The 13,277-nt window shown below is 42.5% G+C and overlaps 1 protein-coding gene across 4 annotated transcripts in view; it reads right to left on the reverse strand.

The window, feature by feature from the left end:
* Positions 1 to 3,140: 3,140 nt before the first annotated feature.
* The window catches only part of LCA5 (lebercilin LCA5), a 66,425-nt gene continuing 56,288 nt past the window's right edge, over positions 3,141 to 13,277 (reverse strand). Inside the window, exons 11-12 of one of the 4 annotated variants that reach the window (XR_008916602.1) lie at positions 6,282 to 6,600; positions 3,141 to 3,470 (exon numbers count right to left, since the gene is read on the reverse strand). The gene's annotated coding sequence lies outside the window, so the exon portion shown is untranslated. Of the gene's footprint in view, positions 3,471 to 5,887; positions 6,601 to 13,277 lie in introns of those variants that run through there. The other 3 variants (XR_008916604.1, XR_008916603.1, XR_008916601.1) reach the window with 3 other exon arrangements.

A 13,277-nucleotide genomic window follows, 5' to 3' on the forward strand; every position in this document is an offset into this window, starting at 1 on the left:
ATAGACATGAATATAAAAAAATATTCCCTGGTGGTTATTTTGAGAAAGTTATAAAATGTAATCTCCTTGAACCAGGGGCTGCTTTTACTTATGTCTTTGTTTCTTTACTGCCTAGCACAGTCCTTTGCATCCAGTGAATGCTTTTTCAATGCCGGAATGAAAGGGGATTTTTGAGAGTTCATGCGGTTTGGGATCCTTATTTTGAGAGGAAACTTAAGTGAATGAAGTCCTAATTTTCCCTCTGCATAGACCTAAATTTATTTCTGTTGATTTTGGGGAGTAGAATATTTGAAAGGGAGCTTTCTCCCCTCCACCCCAAAAAAGTCATGTTTATTTAAGTGCTCTGAATTAGTAGCCTTTTTTGAAATTCAGTGTCAAATTTGGAAAGAACTCTTTTGGAGAGAACATTTTAGACTTACTGTAAATGTTTGTATGCAAACTCCATAAAGATGATTCTTCCAACAGCATCTCAATAATTCTATGTCAGGGAACAAGTCATTAAATAGACTCTGAAAGCGAGTTAACTATTCCATCTAACCACAGAAAATAACAATTGAATCAGGTTCCATTTAAATCTTGGATCCACTCACAAAAGGAGTTTCCAATTCAATAAGATACCCGAGAACAAACGAATCAGACACGTTCTTTAGACCTGCATCTTCCCAGAAGAGCTGCAATCATTGAAGGTCCAAGTCAGTTTCTCCTCTTTCTAAAAGGGTCAACTTTACTCTCAAAAGAAAAGTAGGGGGGGGGGGGGTGTGGGGGGGTGTGCAGCTGGGTAGCTCAGTGGATTGAGAGCTAGCCCTAGAGATGGGAGGTCCTAGGTTCAAATCTGGCCTCAACTTCCCAGCTGTGTGACCCTGGGCAAGTCACTTGACCCCCATTGCCTAGCCCTTACCACTCTTCTGCCTTGAGGCCAATACACAGTATTGACTCCAAGACGGAAGGTAAGGGTTAAAAAAAAAGAAAAAAAAAGAAGAGAGGGGGTTTCCAGCGCTTTGGAGAAGCCAAGAGTGCCCTCTAAAGGAGAGCAGAGAGAGGTACGATTGTCAGGGCTTATTACAGCCTTTCTTCTGCCAAGATTCAACATACCGTCATTGAAATGGGCATCCTTGTTTGGGTCATGAGTTATCAAAAGAAACAGAGGTGGCCCTGAGCACAGATGACTTATGTGGATGCCTCCCTAGATTCCAGAGTGAGGTGAGTGACTAGAAAAACCACTTGATGGGGGGTAGGGGGAGGAAAAGAAAATGATCTTTGTCTCCAATGAATAATGTTTTGAAATGACCAAATAAAATATTGTTTAAAATAAAAATGGAAAAGAAAAGAAAAGAAAAGAGAAAAGAAAAGAAAAGAAAAGAAAAGAAAAGAAAAGAAAAGAAAAGAAAAGAAAAGAAAAGAAAAGAAAAGAAAAGAAAAGAAAAGAAAAGAAAAGAAAAGAAAAGAAAAGAAAAGAAAAGAAAAGAAAAACCACTTGGGAGAGGGAGGCGGAAATAGAGCCCTTTGGAAGCCTCTGCTGGAAAATTTATTTCTGCAGATGGGACAGTGGGGAGCCCAGAGGGTGGGAGGCTGAGGACTTGGCAAGGGATAGCTTTGGGTGATGGGGATCTCAGGTAGGCTTGGTGAGTCACTGGGGAGCCGGGATGGGTGTGTGCCTGGCTCTAGGGTGGCATCGATGAAGGGGAGATGGGGGGGGAGGGGGGCACGGTCAATAAGAAGCAGTACCTAGCCAGTGTTCTGCCCTGTCTGGTGAGGGAAGTCATCCATCTTCCAGGACAGGCAGTAGATGAAAAATTAAAAGCAAATTTTTACAAAATATAAGCAGGCGTTTTTATTTGTTCAACGAAAGCCCCGCTTGCTCTTCTGTTTTTCCATCTGTCCTCAGTTTGTACGCTACTCCTCGTGGTACCAACAAATTGCTCGATAACGTTACAAGAAATATTTGGCACACACAGGCCTTGTTGTTATTGATCAGGCGCTGGGCAAGTCTTGGAGATTAATAGGTGCCTTCAAGACACAGAAAGTCAATAACTACAGATGGCTGTTAATCCTGGATATAAATTGCTGCAGTGAAGTTATTATTGTCATAATGAGATCGCTGGGAACAAAGTTTTAAAATATGTAATTACTTCTTCATTACTGGCGCTATGTTCCCGGCGTGTCTGTCTACATGGCGGTGTGTGCAGAGGGAGAGGAAAGGCAGCGGCAGAGAGACGAGAGACCCAGGAAGGAAGGCGGAAAGCCAGGGCTTCTTGTTCGGCTTTCTTAGACTCCTGATCTTGGTGGTATTCAGTGTAGCAGAATCACATGAACATTTAGAGGGTGACGCAGGAAAATTAACCATCTGAGCTAACCATTTTACTAGGGAGCATCTTGAACCTCAACAAGCCCTAAAGAGATTTGAGCTGATGACTGTACCTTGGTAGCGTGGAGAAGGGCAGCTCCCAGTGATGCTCTGCATGATGGGTTTGGGAGAGAGACATGCTATAGGCATCTTAGAAACACATAAACACCTTAGAATTTTTTAAAAGAATACTTTGGTGATTGTACAGATTACCACTTCAGGTCAAGAGAAGAATCTAGGGTGATTACAGGCCATTCATTCATTTAAGAAACATTAAATATAAGGGGGCAGCCAGTTAGCTCGGTGGATTGAGAGTCAGGCCTAGAGATGGGAGGTCCTGGGTTCAAATTTGACCTCAGACACTTCCCAGCTGTCACAGAGTCACAACTCTGGGCAAGTCACTTGACCCCCGTTGCCTAGTCCTTACCACTCTTCTGCCTTGGAGCCAATACACAGTATTGATTCCAAGACGGATGGTAAGGTTTTGGTTTTATTTTTTTTTTAATTTAAAAGGAAGAAACATTAAATATTGAAGATTCTGTGCTAGGTGCTGGGGATTCAAAAACTGGATGAAAAATAGACCCTCCTTGGGGCTTATGTTTAAACCTGTTTTTCTCACTATCTAATAAATAATCTGATGTGAGTGATTTTTTTTCTTAAATAAAAGTGGCAATAAAATCTATTCATAATTTAAAACTCAATTTGGACTTTAAAAGGGGGCTTGCATTTTGATGTCTTGAGTTTTATATTGAGAAGTCAGATCCAGAAAATAATTGGATGCTCTTACAAGACAAACGGTTTTTTAAAATTCAATACTTTAATGCCTTGGGCGACGGCCAGTTTATTGGAGTTCATACTCTCTTGATAAAGACATGGTTTATGATTTAATAGATGAACTTTGGAAGCTGCTGGGTTTGAAAAGTTGGTCACTCAGTGTCCAATCTTGCGTGATAAAACCTTCGCCGGCTGATCCAGGTTTATCCTCAGGGAACAGACGCGGCTGACCCTGCATTCGGTGTGTCCGGCTTTGTAGGCCCTTCCAGAACTCACCAGTATCTGCCCGGCCTTTGGGAACCCGAGGTCACCTCCAGGCACCAGAGTAGGATGTCAGTGGAAGAAAGCTATTCTTAAACAAACAAACAAAAGGCATTTTTAATAGAATCATAAAGGAAAACAACATTTGTCAATCCCTCCCTGTCCTTGCCCGCTGGAGGCATTAGCCGGGCTTGTCTGCATTAGAAGATAACACTCACACCGGCTTAGCCTCAATTAAACACTCTCTCCTTGTCTTTGGCCATCTGTGTTGCATGCAAACCGTCCTGCCGATATCACCCTCCTGAAGTTGGGCCCTACTGCTTGGGAGCTTATCGCTTTCAAATCTGTGAAGAATGCTTTAGGTGGGGCAAAACAAAGCCTGACATCATGATGAGATCATGTCTCCTCCTTCCTTCCTTAGGACGAAGCTCTCTCTGGCAGGATGTCATTACCAAACAACAGGTTTGAGCTTTTCTTAGGAGATCTGGAATGATGACACCCGAAACATCCTGTCTATTAAACCTTTTCCACAGCCAGAAAATGGAAATCAGTGTGTTTCCGGCTGGCAGCTCGAAGGTTAAGTCCTGCCATGGCTTTTTTTGATAGATTTGGGGGTGCTAATTAAAGCAGCGGATAAATTCCCATCGCCATGACTGTCGAGTGACAGAAACAGCATCGTTATCAAATGTGGTGGAGGTTTAAAAATCAGATTTTTTTTCCTGCTTCCCATATATGTAGGTTAAAAGACACAAAGGAACGGCCTCTCTAAAATATAAACAAAGCCTAATTCTCGGCTGCTAAATTGATATTCAGCTCACATGCTTTGTGAATGTACCTCAACACAGTTCTGCAATGCTAAATGCAGCTAAAGATGCATCGCATTTAAGCGGCTCCTTGCTCTAAATTTATATGCAAACCTGGCCCATGTTTTTCCAAATTAATAAAAATGTTACTTAGGCAATTGGGGGTTTTGCAGTTAATCAAGAGAATTGTGTCTTTAAAGGAGTATCCTAGCAACCTCTCCGCAGCCAGGGAAGGGCCCGGCTGACAATGTACACTGATTTCATTGTGCTCCTGGCCGCCATCAAACTTTGCAGTTAATCAAAAGGGAGACTTGGAAACAGACACAGAGCCCAGCCGGAGCTCACAAAGGGCCAGCTCGTAAGCAGGGAAGAGAAGGAGCTACAACCCCAAGGACGGCTGCCTTCTCCTGGTGAATGAGAACGGTGGGGCGAGAATGGCAGAGCCGGGCCTCGGAACCCTCGGCGGCGGGGCAGCTTCCCCTCGGGGCCCCCTCGCCCCCCCATCCCACGCAGAAAGCCCAAGTCAAAGGCCGCTTTCTCCCTGGAGCCTCCCCTCCTGCCGCCCCTCTGCACCCACACAGCTCTGGGTTTTGACTCTTCTAACCCCTTTCTTCAGTATGCCATGCCAGGGGAAACCTGAGAGGCAAGATCTGGTGTTGAATCCTGCCCGCGTGTCCGGGCTGGGCAACCCTCAGCCTCGGTTTCCACATTTGCCGAATGTGGCCGAGAGCAGCATAGGCCTCAAGGGAGGCGAGAAAGTGTAAAAGGCAATGCAAGTGGCGGCTTATAGGCAGTAAGACTGTACACCGCGATGGTTCCGTACTCCGACGGACACACGTGCATTCGATTCAAGGAGCATTTCTGAAGCAGCCCCCACGTGCCGGGCCCCGGGCCAGGGACACCGAGGCAAAGAGCACGCGGGCCGGCCCCGAGGAGCCTGCTAGCCGTGGGCGCTCCACGCAGCTCCGGGGGGCAGACTATGGAGGCTGTGGGTGTCCAAAGCACGCAGGGGACAGCGGCCGCCCAGTCTCGTGTCCTCGCTGGGCAGATTAGATTATTTGTCCCGAGTCTCACAGCGAGTGAGCAGTAAGGACAAGTCAAGCCCTCTGTCCTCCGTATGGTGAGGCCTCAGAGGGTCCATCTCACAGGACAGACTCCTCTGGGTCTCCTGACATTTTGGGGGATCCCGGCACAACCCTCGGGATGCCCATCTAGGATCATCCTTTCACATGGCCCGCCCACATTGTTTACTGATTGTACATTTAACTTGCCTCTTGAAGAATATCAATGGAAATATGCTCTAGTCTACCTGTACCCAGCACAGAACACAAACCAAACTATAAATGTGTATATTTAGATTAATATCCCTTTTAGGGGCAGCTGGGTGGCTCAGTGGATTGGAAACTAGGTCCAGAGATGGGAGGTCCTGTGTTCAAATCTGACCTAACTTCCCAGCTGTGTGACCCTGGGCAAGTCCCTTACCCCCATGGCCTAGCCCTCACCACTCTTCTGCCCTGGAACCAATATAGAGTATTGATTCCAACATGCAAGATAAGGGCTTAAAAAACAAGACTCTTGCTGTACCATCCCATACAATAGTTGAATTTCCATGTCATCATTCTGGGAGTGATAAGATAAAGAAAACAATCCACTACGGTACCCAGAAGCTTTCATACAGGAAGTTAGGGCAGGTGGATAGCCCAGGATGGTTTAAGGATTTTTATTGGAACTCGGAACTCCTGTCCTTGTGGGCTCCCCGGGGAGCACAGCGGAGGAGCAGGGCCAGCATCTCCCCAGGGCCTCTCCTACAGAGTACTTGTAGAGCGGCCTGTCCGGTCCCAGGATTTTAGGACAACGCCAAGAAGCCTCGCCCCTCTCCCGCACGGTGGCGTTCCCCTGCTGGTCCCTCCAGAGGTCCTGGCCCTCTGGGCCCTGTTGCTCTGAGAGTGGCTCTGAAGTGGAGCATCATGGACCTGATGGAAGCGCCGAGCCTCCTATCGCAGACTGCCAGGCTTCGAAACTCTGGATCCACCTTCTATAGAGCACTCGTGAGGGCCGAAGCCCATGCTGAAGGCCAGCTGGGGAGAGGCGCTTCTCACCTAAGCAAATTGAGCCGCGTCAGGGAAATGTCTCTACATGCGGTTTTCCTTTTTCTGGGCAGCGGGCAGGTGTGCTCAGTGGCGAGCCCTCCGCCATGACTAGGAGACCTAACCCGCCCGGTGGAGAGCCGCCAGGGCAGCGCCTCTCGGGCAGTGACATAACTGGCACACCAGACGGCCATGACTGGGGTCGGGCCAGGCCCCCGCCATAACGGGTCGTCGTCCATCGAGTCTGACGCTGAGAACATCTACTTTTAGGGCAGGCCGCCCCTCTGGGTGACTTTACTCATCTTGGGACGCAGGGAGGTCTGGACGAAGTCTGGAAAGGGAGGACGGAGCCAGGTTAGGACAAGTTTTAAATGTCAAAGAACTTGATATTCGTTCTTGGCCGTAACAGGGATCCACGGGAGGGAGGGAGGTGTGTGCGACATGAGCTACAGTTCAGAAAAATCCCGTTGGCAGCCGAGAGGGGGATGCCTTGGGCCTGGGGCTGGGAGACGTTGGACAAGGCCATTCATTAGGAGACGCTTCAGGGTAGTCCAGGCGAAAGATGACGAGGGAGGGAAGTGGCTGAACGGAGAAGAGATCGTGCAGTTAGGAAGAAGCAGCTGGGTGAAGGGCTGACTGTGGGGCAAGAGAACATCAAAGGCGACAGATGGCGGTGCCCTTGGCGATGAGAAGGGCGTCTGAAGAGGGAGGCTTACGGAGAAAGAGAAAAGAAGGGATCCCGAATCCGTGGGCGCTGAGAGCGGCGCGTGAGTGCAGAGGAAGGAGCCGAGGGGGCCGACGGGCCAACACCCGGCCATGACCCCAGTTAGAAGGCAAGCAGAAGAGACTGGAGAGCACCAGGAGAGAGACAAGAGGAAAGAGCAAACAGGAGGAAGTGATCGAGTGGGAGGTAAGAAAGGATGACGACTGATAAAAGACCATTTGAGGTGTCCATGAAAATTGATCATCTGTCATGTAGAAAAGCATCCTTTCTGCTGAATATGACGTTGGGAGTTAGACGACTGAGGCTTTAGAAGGGAGAGATAAGGAAGTGGAGGAAGCTTGCACGGATGACTGCCTCAGCTTTGAGGAAGTGGAGAGGGATCCGTTGGATGGCCACCATCTATGAGGGTGGGGACAAGCGAGGTTTTGTGAGGATGTGGACAGCAGAGAAAGAACCTGTGGATGAGCAGAGTGGGGGAGATGACAAAGGAGGAAATGAAAAAGGAGGAACTGAATAGGACAAGGGTGCGTGTATAGAGGCTTGGCTTGGCAAGGGCTCTTTCCTCACCTGAGACCAGAGCGAAGGAGATGATGGAGGAAGCCAGCGGAGTGATGAGAGCTGAGGAAGAAGGGTCCTGCTTGAATGGTTTCCATTTTTCAGTGAAGTATGAGGTAACAGTCTGGTCAACAAGCACTTAGGAAGTATGTACCATGTACTATGCTCTCAAGGAGTCGACCTTCCAATGGAGGAAGACAACGCATTGAAGGATGCTGTGGGGGGAGGGGCTGGAGCTGAGGGTTAGGGGCCAGTGCTGTGGGAGCTTTGAGGGAAGATCAGTTTTGAATAGCTGCTGTGGAGGACGGGACAGTGAATCAATTAGGTAGGAATAAAATGTTTGCCTTGCTAAGGTGAAAGCCTGGTTGAGATTAGATAACGTGAATTAGGAAGAACCTAGTCAGCCGAGTTGAGTGATTTCCTCCAGTGACCCAAATGGGAGCTCCTCAACCACAGTGGATGAATCACTAGGGCTAATTCTTTAGTAGCTCAAGTAGGTTGATGGTTTTCTACATTAGGTTTTTAAAGGGGGGGGGGGAGCTCACTGTGTCCAGGGATGCAACATAGCTACTAGCAAGTAGCTCAGCTCTATGGGGCAGGAGTGCTGAAGTGATATGCAGGTTGCTAATCAGGGGAATAAAACAGCTTCCTCTAGCCATGTTAGCTGGATAGTCCTTTTCATTCCTGTTGGCCCATGGGGATTTTAAAGTTTCATCCTGAATCCTAATACACTGCCAGGATATTAATTAGACTGCTGGTTTGTAAGGAAGCTACTAAAAAGGCAAAGCTTGCCCCCAAGGCTTGCAACAACCTAAATTTCCTTCAAAACAATGTTTTAGGAAATTGCCACCTATTTTAAGAGTAACAAGTACTTCTTACAAAAGGTGGCAAATGGGGGACTGTGAGAACACTCCTTAATTTTCAAAAATTAATTCCTAATAATTAAGCACTACATCAAACTTTTGTTGGAAAAATGTCAGTGAGTGTTGGTTGCAGCTGGAAACCCATTATGTTCAACAGACAAATCTCCTTCCATTTAAGACTCAAGGCTGTGTGGGGCACCAGTTTACACTAGCTTCTAAGAACCAAATGGTAATTTTTCAGTGGGAGTACTTATATCTTTGAAATTATCAAGTGTTATAAAACAAGACTTGATTTATTGTTTTGATGATTATCTGATCTTAAGAAAGTGATGAAGAGGTCCTGGGTTCAAATTTGGCCTCAGATACTTCCTCGCTGTGTGACCCTAGGCAAGTCATTTAGCTCTTGCCTAACCCTTGCCATTTTTCTCTTAAAATTGATACTAATAGGCCTAAATGTAATGGTTGTTGGGCTTTTTTTTTTAATAGGAAAAAATGTTAATAATAAAGATTAAACTTAAAAGCATGTTGGGCACACTTTGTTTTGAGAGTTGTTTGTTGAACATTTATTAGCATAACCCTTAAAGTACACCTGTAGTGTTCTGGGTAGAAATACTGGATTTGGAGCCAGAGAATTTGAGTTTGCAATCCTTGCTCTACCACTTATGAACTTGAACATTAATCCCTTAATTTCCTTAAGCCTCAGTTTCCTCATCTATAAAATGAGGAGGTTGGACTAGAAGAGCCAGCTCTAGAACCTATGGATTCTGAGCACCTTTCTGTATATCCTACTTATTCTCTATGCTTCCTAGCAGGGTCACAGTATAATTATGTTTTATATTTTACTCATTTTGTCTGCTGGGATGGGGGACTCATATATTAAGTATTGTTTGTATCATGAGGGACAATAAGCTCTCCAAAACTCAACTCAAGCACCATGTTCAGAATGAAACCTTTCCTGGTCTCCTCCAGAAACTGGTGCCTTACAACAGGTTAGCTCATGCCTGTTTTGTATGTATGTATTCTACACATACCTACCTAGATGTGTCCATGTTGACTCTCTTGTTAGGATTTAAGCTTCCTGAAAAGAGGGACTATTTCATCTATGTCCATCTCCAGTATCTAGTGCAATGCTTGATACATAATAAATCTTACTGAGCAATATGCACTTAGTATATTCCTATTTGTATTATATTTATCTGTGTATATCTTATATGGCTCATACTGGCTGCAAGCTCCTTGAGGAGAGACTGGTCTTTATACTTCTATTCCCCTCAGTATATAATATAATGCTTTGTCTATGGTAGGTGCATCCTAAGTACTTGCTAACTGAACAAATAAATGATTCTTTACATTATGCACACCAATGACTTTTTTTTCAGACACTGTATGTTATGCATCCCTAGTAAAGTGACCTGAAGTGTATATCTGCTAGAACAACATACAGTTTAGCTTTGAGGTGAAAACAAAGTAAATTGTAGCGCGATGCATGCCTTAACAAGTTTAGACATATGCTCCTCTGGTCTTAATGCTGTTACTAAATTTCTTTTTTGCCCTCCTCCACTACAAATTCCTGTTGGTTGTGTAAATCAGCAGTCATGCGAATATCAGTGATGTGGTATAAATTTTAAGTTCAGTTCATTTTCAGGTATATCCATCCAATCACATGGTCAGCTTTTATGAGATGAAATAACAACTTAAAACTCATCTTCCCTTTCTCCTAAGATTATTTAAATTATTTTTTAAATTCTTAATTTAAGGCAAAGATACTTTTAGGGAAAAAGTGCTATTTTATATATGATCTTTACATTAATATAATCATCAGTGCAGAGACTATAAAAAGAGTTCAACCCTTTCAGGCTTTAGTCTCTAAAGTTAACAGAAAAATGTATATCAAATTATAAGGTGGCTTAAACCTGACAAAATAATGTGCATTTTAATCATACACCTGGGATCTGAACACCTCCCCTTCTCTGTCCCCAGCCTGCTATATATCTCTGAATTTGTTATCTCCAGCGTTTTCACTGTCAAGAGATAGTGAGGAGATTGAACACCTGGTCAGAAAGGTATCACAGGGGATCCTTGTGATAGCACTGGCCATAGGACAAGGTGCCATTTGACAATTCCATTACTCATTACCCAGGTCCAAGTAACAGTTCCAGGGTGGAGAGCAGTGCTTGTAATAGAATAGCAGTAAGGGGCCTATATCCATCTTACCAAAAAGGACCAGGAGAAAGGATAGAGGAGTAATCAGAAGCAAAACTGACTTTGAGGGACTGGGTTAAAAAAAAAACAGTAAGAGAAAGATAAATAGAATGGAGGAAATATAATTAGCAATTATAACTGTTTGTGAAGGGAATGAACTCACCCATAAAATGGATGCAGATAGCAAAATAGAGTAGAAACCAGAATCCAACAATATATTGTTTATAAGAAACACACTTGAAACAAAAGGTCACACACAGAAGGGGCTGGAGCAGAATCTATTATGCTTTAGTTAAAGTAAAAAAGGCAAGGGTAGCAATCATGATCTCAAAGCAAAAACAAAACAGGACCTAATTAAAAGAAATAATCAGGGAAACTATATCTTTCTAAAAGATGCCTTAGACAATTAAAAAAAATACTACTGCTAAAAATACATGCACCAAATGGCACAGCACCCAATTTCTTAAAAATAAATGATAGGAAGACATAGACAGTAAAATTACACTAGTATAGAATCTCAATTTGCTTCCCTGCGAACTAGATAAAGCTAACCATAAAATGAATAAGAAAGAGGTTAGAGAGATGAATACAATTTCAGAAAAATTAGATATGATAGACCTCTGGAGAAAACAGAATGGGAATAGAAAGGAATATACCCTTTTCGCAGCTGTACAAGACACCTTCCCAAAAATTGACCATGTATCAGGGCATAAAAACTTCACAATCAAATGGAGAAAAGCAGAAATACAAATGCACTCTTTTCAGACCACAATGCAATAAAAACCATATTCAGTAAAGGTCTGTGGAGGAATAGATTAAAAATTAATTGGAAACTAAATAATATAATATTAAAGAATGGGTTTGTCAAAAAGAAGAAATCATAAAAACAGTAACTTCATTAAAGATAATGACAACAATGAGAAAACAAATAAAAATCTGTGGGATATAATCAAAACAATATATAAAGGAAATTTTATATCTCTAAACATTTACATAAATAAAGGACAGATCAATTAAATGAACAAATAAAAGAACAGAAAAAGAACAAAATAAAAATCTCCCAAACACTAAAACAGAAATACTAAAAAATCAAAGAAGAGATTAAAAAAATAAAAGAGCTAAATCACTAGTTTAATTGATTAAAAAAAGAAAAAAAAAGAAAATCAAATTGCCAGGATCAAAAATGAAAAGATTTAATTCACCACTAATGAAAAGGAAACTGTAAGCAATTATAAGGAGTGATTATATACCAATTAAACTGACAATCTGAATGAAATGGATGAATATTTACAAAAAATATAAATTGCCCAGATTAACAGAAAAAGAAATAGATCCTTAAATAAGCTATCTTAGAAAAAAATAGAGAAAAGGTAAATAAGTAATAAATGAGCTCCCTAAGAAAAAATCTGCAGGACCAGATGGATTTACAGGCAAATCCTACTAAACATTTGAAGAACAATTAATTCCAATGCTATATAAATTATTTTTAAAAAATAAGTAAAGGAGACCTACCAAATTCCTTCTATGACACAAATACAGTTTGATGACTAAGCCATAGAGAAAACTATAGGCTAATTTCCCTAATGAATTATGCCAAAAATTAAATAAAATATTATAAAGGAGATTATAGCAATATAGCACAAAGATAATTACCAGGTGGGATTTATACTAAAAATGCAGCATTGGTTCCATATTAGGAAAATAATAAGCATAATTGACTATATCTATAACGTAATGAAATCATGTGATTATGTCAAAAGATTTTGACAAATTTCAACTTTTTTCTATTAAAAACTTTAGGGGGCAGCTGGGTAGTTCGGTGGATTGAGAGCCAGACCTACAGAGAGGAGGTCCTGGGTTCAAATGTGACCTCAGACACTTCTCAGCTGTGTGACCCTGGGCAAGTCACTTAACCCCCATTGCCTAGCCCTTACCACTTTTCTGCCTTGGAACCAATACACAGTATTGATTCCAAGATGGAAGGTAAAGGTTTAAAAAAAACCAAACTTTAGAAAGCATAGAAATAAATAAAAAAATAATAATTAGTAGTACCTATTTAAAGACAAAAAGCAAGCATTATCTTTAATGGGAATAAACTAACCCTAAATTTGTGCCTTTACCTTAAGGTCAGGGGTGAAGCAAAAATGTCTATTATCACCATTATTATTCAATATTAGACTAGAAGTGCTAGCCTGAGCAATAAGACAAGAAAAATAAATGGATGGAATAAGAATAGGCAACATGAAAACAAAACTATCATTCTCTACAGACAGTTTGATGATATATACTTTGAGACCTATAGAAAATCAACAAAAAAGTAGGTGAAACAATGAACAACTTTAGTAAAGATGCCGTATATAAAGTAAATCATATAAATCAGCGGTTCTCAACCTCTCAATTTGTAGCAATGAGAATACATAATGCATATCAGGTATTTACATTCCAAATCCATAACTGTAGCAAAATTACAGTTTTGAAGTAGCCACCAAAATAATGTTTTGGTTTGGGGTCGCTGCAACATGAGGAACTGTATTGTGGGGTCACGGCATTAGAAAGGTTGAGAACCACTGATATAAATGATGAGCATTTCTGTATATTACCAGTAAAGCCCAGGAGAAAGAGATAAAAAGGAATTCCACTTAAAATAGCTACAGACAATATAAA

Source organism: Monodelphis domestica, chromosome 2 (assembly GCF_027887165.1).
Source record: "Monodelphis domestica isolate mMonDom1 chromosome 2, mMonDom1.pri, whole genome shotgun sequence".
NCBI lineage: Eukaryota > Metazoa > Chordata > Mammalia > Didelphimorphia > Didelphidae > Monodelphis > Monodelphis domestica.